The sequence below is a fragment of the Sturnus vulgaris genome, chromosome 5 (assembly GCF_052056855.1).
Source record: "Sturnus vulgaris isolate bStuVul1 chromosome 5, bStuVul1.hap1, whole genome shotgun sequence".
In the NCBI taxonomy this organism is placed as follows: Eukaryota; Metazoa; Chordata; class Aves; order Passeriformes; family Sturnidae; genus Sturnus; species Sturnus vulgaris.
The window spans coordinates 422,228-430,312 of record NC_142247.1 but is presented as its reverse complement, the minus strand read 5'-3'; the positions used below and the strand labels follow the sequence as shown (position 1 = coordinate 430,312).

The following is an 8,085-nucleotide window of genomic DNA, read 5'->3' as shown; positions in this document are numbered from 1 at the left end:
GAACAGCACATCCAAAGGCTTTGGAAACTTTAGGGAAAGTTACAGGCTTTGATAGCCAAGACCTTGATTTTACAGAAAAGTAATAAAAGAAAATGGGAGACATGTGGAGCTGCTTCTTTCTCTCAAACACAGGCACAGCTGGGGTGCTTTTGGAGCAGAAATGTGGTGATGGTTCCTGTACAGCAGAGTGGAAATGCCTTCTTCTCACAATTCTTCAAGGGGTGCTGTTCTGAGGCACTGCCTCCTACAATTGTGTTGGTGTTGGAAATGGGAGATGTGAGAAGTGTGGAGGAGTTTGTGTAGTGAGAACATCCTGGGAGAGAGAGAGAGCAGCTCAAACATCAGCAGGGACACAAAGAGCAAACAGGGAATGCACAGCCAAGGGAAGGAGCCTGTGTTACTGGGGCAGATGAGCTGAAAAAAAAAAAAATTTCCCTGGCCCCTGTGGACCAGGAAAAAAAGTGGAGCTTGAGCTGGCAGGAAAGCAGGAGCCCTGGGGCAAAGACCTGCAGGAGATGCTGCCTGGGGACACTGCTGGGGTGGGGACACATTCTGCATCTTACCTGGGACAGACTCCGGGAGGGGGAAGGAGGCTTCACAAAATAAAGTTGGTTTGCACAGATGGGGAGTGTGGAGGAGAGGCTGGGGAGGAAGGCAGGAAAGCTCTCTGGCATGCTGCAGCCTCAGCCTACAGAAGCTACAGAGTGTGTGACCCTCCTGTTAACTTCATTTCACAATGTTCCCTGCATGCTTTGTGTGGCTTCCAAGTAATGCATGACATCAGAAATCTTAATAAAAACCACCTGCTCCGTGCATTTTATGTTCAACTCTGTTAAACTTTCCTAGTTCAAGATATCCAGTGCTATCTGGAACAGGAGGATAATTGCTTTTCTCTAAACTTGCTGAGCTTTGTTAAATGAATTCTTTCCTTAAGGAGTAAAAATGTGAATTTATGTGCTTTAGCTCCACATTTTTGAAAATCACCTTTCAGCTGTTCAGCTTTGTATAGGCTGATAAAAACATCTGTCAAAATTAACTTCAGATCCTTTTCTTGAACTTCTACCCCTGTTCATGGGCTGTGTTTCAGGAATGAGTGCCTGGCCCCTGTGCACCAGGGAAGTGCAGGGTGTAAATGGCCCTGGGTCCAGTGGGAGCTGTGCTCACCACACCCCAGGAGAGCTCTTTGAGCCTGGAGTCTGTCAAAGCTCTTCAAGAATCAAAGTTTATACATCCTTCAGCACAGGGGAAGAGCTGATGTGGGCCAGAGCTAAGTAATAACAGCAGTTAAGCCAGCTGTTCATTAAAAACAAGAAAAAAAAGTATCATTAGAAATAATTTCTTAGCCTTCCACTTTTGTGATGCAAAAATTCTCAGGCTGTGGTGCTCCTATCTGTTAAATATTGGATTAGTGTCTCTGCAGACAAAACAGAAACCACTCTTATTCTGTGAGCTGCTTTGCAAGGTTTGTTCCAGACTTTGTTTAGCTGTGACAGAGGCCCCCAATATTCTCAGTCCTGAAGAAGCAGGGGCCGTGCCCTGTCCCTTTCCGGGGAGTCTGAGCTTCCAGTGCAGAGTCAGCTCCTCCCGTGCCCCCCCTGCTCTGCGGGACAGCTTTGGGGACAATGACAGCACTTCCCTGCAGGGACAGCTTTTGGTTTGAGCGAACGCAGCCATTTGCAGGAGATTTTGAACCTTTTTTTGCTTTATCAGAGAGAGTCAGGCACAAGGGCAGCTTCTGAAAACTTATTTTAGGACAAGGAAAGGGGTCACGACCCGAGGCTCTGCTGTTGAAATCAGCAGAACTTTGGAGTGTACATAGGATTTCGGAAAGGGCACAGGCTCTGCTGGCTGTGTCACAAATTTTCCAGAGTGCTTTTTCTGAACAAGCCAGAAAAAGATTTGCCTGGAGGGACACGTGAATAACTTTGTTGACATACAAGTTCTGGGGTGTCTAAGGGACAAAAGCAACAGGACTAAAAGGTGGGTGCCATGAGAGGCTGGTGGGGAGAAGGGGCAGGAGGTTGGGATAGACCCTGAGCAGGTGGGGAGGAACCTGGGGGCGAATTCACACCTGAGCTGGAATCATTGGGGTGTGCAGGTAGAGAGGTTTCTGGAGGGGAATTCAGACCTGAGCTGGAATCATTGGGGTGTGCAGGTAGAGAGGTTTCTGGAGGAGAATTCACACCTGAGCTGGAATCTGCAGAGCTCAGCCTCAGCCCCTGTGCCCAGCTGGGAACGTGGGACTCAGTCTGGGTGTAAGAAGTGGATGGGAACAATTTCCTGTGGTTCCCTCTGAACTGAGGAGACAGAGAAGGTCTCTCTCCCTGGTTAAGAATTTCTCATTCGAGTCTTTTATAAAGAAATTGGGTAAATTCTTCTTTGATTAAACAAATTATAATCAATATTGTTCTCCTTTGCTGCCTTCATGCAAATGTTCAAGTCTTTGACTCTTTGGAGGATGGACTGTGAGGGCATTACTAGATCTAGTGAAAAAAAAATTGTAAATAAATTTCTACACAGAGAAGCCCCAGGCCTCTCTGGACTCATACTTTTCAATCTATTTATTCCCTTTTCCCCCTCTGCTCTCATATTTAGACAGGGATAGCTGTGGTGTAAAGCAGAGCTCTATATTTTTGTCTGGTAGGACATGAGAAAGGGCACAGTGCTCTCTGTTTCAGCAGCTGTTCTGAGTGTGCTAACTGTATTTATTTATTTATTAGTGGCTTGTTTGGGTTAGACTATTTTTTCCCCTGGTGGATGTGCTGCTGCAATTGGTGGACATGATTTCCCTTTCTTACATCAACAAAGAACTTGGCCCAAGAGAATTTCATGGGTTGCTCCCTTTTAGGCTCTGATTTGTCCAGGTAAAGATGTTTTCCTACGTGTTCTTCCATCATCATCATCCAGCTCTGAATGCATCCTCTTGGCATGTGAAATACAGAAATATCTGTCATGTGTTTTCTGAGGCCATGAGCCATAACCCTCAGAAATAATCTGCTTCTCCTCTAGCCAGAAGCCACTGAAGAAATTAAATCTGGATGAATGATGAAAATATATTGCAGTCTAGGAACAGCTGTAGATTCTTTTTGACAGCAACTGTGGTTTCTAATGCTTCCTTAATTTTCACTTGCACATCTCTGAAGTTATGATTAATCCAATGAAATATTCAAAACTGCCCAAGTAAATCTGACTTGCATAAACAGGATTTATCTTAAAGCCTCCTAAAGCATTCTGACAATCAGATCTAAACTTTCTTTTGTGATGCAGATAAGCATCACATATTGTAATTTTTGTGTCTCTGGTTTCCAGGAGTTCTGGAGGAAGAATTTCCATCCACTGGAAAACAGCATCTTTCTCTGCAGGGAATTATTCATACCAAGAGCAACTGTATTTCTTTCAAACAATAACAAAAATGTGTTTCTTGCCTGTGGATTAAGAAAAATCTCAAGATGAAGACCGACTTCCCTGCCTCCTTCCTGTTCGAATTGTGAAATTGGCCTGAAAAAAAGTTGGTTTTTTTTTCTTTCCTTTTTCTGAGCCATTCTGATGCTCCGTGGTGTGATGGGCTTTCCTTACAGAACTGAAGCTGTGAAAAGCTGGATCTCCCAATTCCTGCTAAAGATAAAACAAATGGCATGAACATCACAATAAATCCTGAGAGCTGGACAAACAAAGGCAGGGGGAAGTGAGCAGCAATGCACAGATGGAAAAAACACCCTGGGGGCTCCTGCAGCTTTTGGTGACTTTTCTTTTGGAGCTTGTCCTGTGCCAGCCACTGGCACTGGGTGGAGGGAGCAGGAAATTCAGAGGGGCCTGGGAATTGCCTGCCTTGCCCAGAGACAATGCTGGGGAGAAAAACATCAATTAGTGTATGAATATATAGCAGATACTCGTGGATATTAACATTGTTAAATTATGCTAATTGTTTTAAGAGTGGGCGTAATAGGTCCTAAAATTCCCCATGAATCTTGTAGCCCGTGTCTGTTCTGGGTTTGTGTTTGCCACAGCAAGGGATCTTCACTGGCCATGGATTTTCAGTGACTCCAATCCTTGTTCACAACAGGTTCATTGCAGAAACACTTTTATTTTTTAAAAGGACGAGCAGCCACATGGACATTTCAGACACAATAGAATCTGAGGCTGTAAATACATTCTTGTGACCTTATTAACATGAAGAGATTTTTAGTTTGAGAAGAGGAAAAGCTTGTGATGAGGTAACTGCAGTTACAATAATAACAAAAGAAAAGAGAAAATCGCTGTCAGCTCGATTGTTTTGGGAGTCTTTGTCCTGCCCAGTGGTGCCTCTTTATGACAACCTTTATTTCAGGACAGGATACGTGGTTCAACTCAACTAAAATATAGAAGTGTTATAGCTAAGGAAAGTTTGTGTGAAATTTTTACTTACAAGGAACAGGGCTACAAAAGAAATTTATCAATGCAGCAATTGAACTAAATGCAAACCCTTCCAGCTGTTTTCAAAATGCCTGTTTTGTGAGGGATCACACAAATCGGGATTATTTGTTTAAATTAGTTCCTATCAATCGAAAAGAGACATTAAAATTGTGATGAGGTTTTAGTAACTCGAGGTCGTTGCTGTTATTAATTAACCCTGCAAGCAGCACCAAAGATCACTGCAAAATTCATTGAGTGTTTGTGACTTGTAATAACGGGGAGATGGAGCAGGGACAGCCTGGACGTGTCAGTGTTGCTGTGAGTCAGTCACCAACTGGTCCTTCCTGCATCCCAGCCCTTTCTGTGCCCTTTCTGTGCCCTTTCTGTGCCCTTTCCTCCCCAGAGCAGGGCTGGGTGCCCTAGCCTGCGTGGGGAGGGTGCCTGGTGTCACTGGTGGCCAATGGCCAGAGCACAGAGCCCACCCTGCCAGCCCTGGCATCTCCAGAGGGAGCCTGCTGGTCCTGCAGGGCTGCCCCGAGCCTGGGCAGGGAGGGCAGGGATGGCACCTGCAGGGAGGGCAGTGCTGGAATCCTGGCACCTGCAGGGAGGGCAGGGATGGAATCCTGGCACCTGCAGGGATGGCAGGGATGGCACCTGCAGGGAGGGCAGTGCTGGAATCCTGGCACCTGCAGGGAGGGCAGGGATGGAATCCTGGCACCTGCAGGGATGGCAGGGATGGCACCTGCAGGGAGGGCAGTGCTGGAATCCTGGCACCTGCAGGGATGGCAGTCCTGGAATCCTGGCACCTGCAGGGATGGTTGCAGAGACACCCCCAGGAGCTGCCCTGGCACCCCAGCACACAGGTGACACAGGTGCCAGGGTGCTGCCACCCACAGCACACCCAGGGGCACCCCTGCCGTGCTGAGGCTGAATTTTGGCTGCAGTGGTTTTTTTGGGCGTGTCATCATCCCACAGACAGGTTCTGTACACGGGGGTTTCCTCCTGCCCTAAGCCTTGCCATTGTTTTGTGTGCACGGGGCAAGCACAGCACGCTGGAAGCTGGAAGTTATTTTAATTTTAATTTTAATTAATTTTAATTCAGTCAGAGACGCTGGTGGAGAGGAAGGCAAATGGAAATAAAGCACAGACCTGTAGGGATCTATTCTCATTATTTGTGCATTGCCACCGAAGCTGCTCTCCCCAATGCTGAATTGCATCTTCAGCCAGGACAGTTGAGCTCTGTGTCACTGACATCTGCCTTGCTTTGCTGTCCTGACTCAGGAGAGTTTAGGGTTTGGCTCACTCTTATACCCAGCCCTCAATTTCACAGAGGCTTTTCCTCTTCTAAAATTTTCTTGAGTGTTGGTGTGAAGATGCTTTGGGAAGAAAAGCTTCTGACAGACCTCGAGTCTGCTGCCAAATCAATTCTCGTTTTAAGGCAGCTTCACAAATTTCAATGACAGTATTTCTACAAAATCCTCGAGGTATCATTTCGTGCATCTTCTTACTTTTAAAGAGGAAGGAGTGGCTCAACCACAAACCCAAGGATGTTTGTTTAAAAAATCTATCCAAGGTTTTCTGCAATCCATATCCACACTGAGTGAGTAGACAATGTGTTTTCCAGTCTGTCTGCATGGCTGCTGATGGGTGATGGAAGCTTAAGCTGCAAATGAAATTTATTCCTAAAAGAATAGGTGACAAGGCAGTGTGAGATTTAATTCCCATTGCATGAATCACTTCATTTGCACATGTCTCTTTGCACTTGATTGGACATAGTGATGTTTTAAATGCATTACAAATTTAATCAAAAGCATTCAATAAGACACACAACATTGAAATTACATCCAGGAAAACATCTGGGACTAGGGAGGGGGAATTATTCCTGCATAAAAAAATAAAGATTCTATACTTTGAGAAATTAATTGAATAAACAAAGGCATATTGAAGGTGCTCAGGAGATGATGTGGAAGGTCAGCTCATGGCATTTCCCAGACTGCAAATCAATCTGAGTAGAATTTTGGATTGAAATAACTTCTGGTTTGACTCCATTGGACTTTTTCCTGTGCAGTCTGTTCACAGTGCTGAAATGAGATCAAGAGCATTATTCCAATTATTCCAATTATTCCAATTATTCCCATGAAATGGCTCAGAGTTGTGTTCCCAGGTTTGTTCATTCACAATATTCAATAAGATTGAAGATGTGTCCATTCCCCTGTGAAGAAAGGAGCAAAGTCAAGAGAAGCTGATGATAAAGTGATTGTGTTAGTCCAGGTAAAACCCCTGAAGGAATCTAGAAAATGAATTCTCTCCCCTTGAAACCAAACCTTTTTTTTTTTTGTTCTCTCCAGATTTACTGCGTATGGAAAAGATCCTAGACTAGGACAAAAGCAAGAAAGATTAGAATTGAAAATTCTATTTAGGTGACTAGATAATTTCAAATATTTCAGAAAGGGCCTTCTCCACCCCCACCCTATATTATGGATAATTTTCTACTGACTTTTTCCCACAAAAATTTATAAGTAGAGACTGAAATGATTAAAGTAAATCAGAGCAGCATAATGAATTTATATAATTTTCTCCCTGTGTGTGGAATCTGCACAGTTACATTTCTATACTAGGGTACCATTGGAACAAAATTTTGGAGGTGAAAACATCAAAAATCTGCTCTTTGACATTGTTTAATGAAATCCCAGGTGTGCAGTGCATGTTGAAAGAAATAATTTGACAAGTTCATGTGAAGAAAAGGTGGCAAATTTCCTTGCAGCACACCTGCTAAAAACTTCCATTCATTGCTTATGAACCAAGTTATCATACTGTAAGAGACTTATAGAAAACTGAAATATCCCTGAGTAACTTCTTGAATGCTAAAAAACCCCCCAAGATGCTCTGTCTGCCAATATTTCTGACCAGATTTGTTTTAAATTCTTATGCTAGAGGCCTTTCCTTGATCTTTTCCCAGGGTTTTCTCAGCTCGGGTGTCAATGGTGAAATGCAAATGGGGAAGGAAATGTTCGGTGCTGGGAATCACTGGGGGTGCTTTCCTGTCCCACAGGCTCTTGTCCCCAAATTTTGCTGCAATTTGTACCCTGGGTAGTCCCAGGGGGTGCCAGTGCTGGGCCCTGCTCACAGACTGCCCCAGGGGTTTTTTTGGGGATTTTTTTGGGATTTTTTGGGATATTTTGGGATTTTTTGGGGGGGATATTTTGGAGGTGGCACACATGTAATGTTGGCTGCTCAGGACCTGCTCACCTGGAGAGCCCATTTAGTTTTTCTTTTATTTTTGCAATCAGGTTCATGGAAGGTGAAAGAATTTAAGAATTTGTGAATAGGGGGTTGTTTCTGCAGAACAAACGTGTGGGCAATGCCATTCTCCTCCATAATGTGCTATTGAAGGCAAATTAAACCAATTATGAAATCTAGGATGGAGAAATATTGTAATTTACAGAATAGTAATTCTATAGGTTAATTTTTTTTTAACCATAATTCACATAGCAGAAAAGGCCTTGGCTTTGTGTAAGACCTGCTCAGCAACAGCAAAAATAGTTCTGTATATCAATATTGTTTTGATTTGTTTTGATTTATCGATATTGATTGATTGTTTGAGCACAAATCCAAAGCACAGTCTCATGCCAGCTACTGTGAAGGAAATCAACTCTGTCCATTCAAAGCAGGCACAAAGATCTGTTCTGAAAC

General features: G+C 44.0%; 1 long non-coding RNA gene across 1 annotated transcript; it reads left to right on the top strand.

Annotated features, from left to right (window-relative positions):
• The first annotated feature begins 1,817 nt into the window (after positions 1-1,817).
• Positions 1,818-4,580, top strand: LOC148223497 (uncharacterized). Its single transcript, XR_015804157.1, has 2 exons — positions 1,818-1,980; positions 3,310-4,580. It is a non-coding gene; the product is annotated as an uncharacterized LOC148223497 (long non-coding RNA).
• The last annotated feature ends 3,505 nt before the right edge of the window (positions 4,581-8,085 follow it).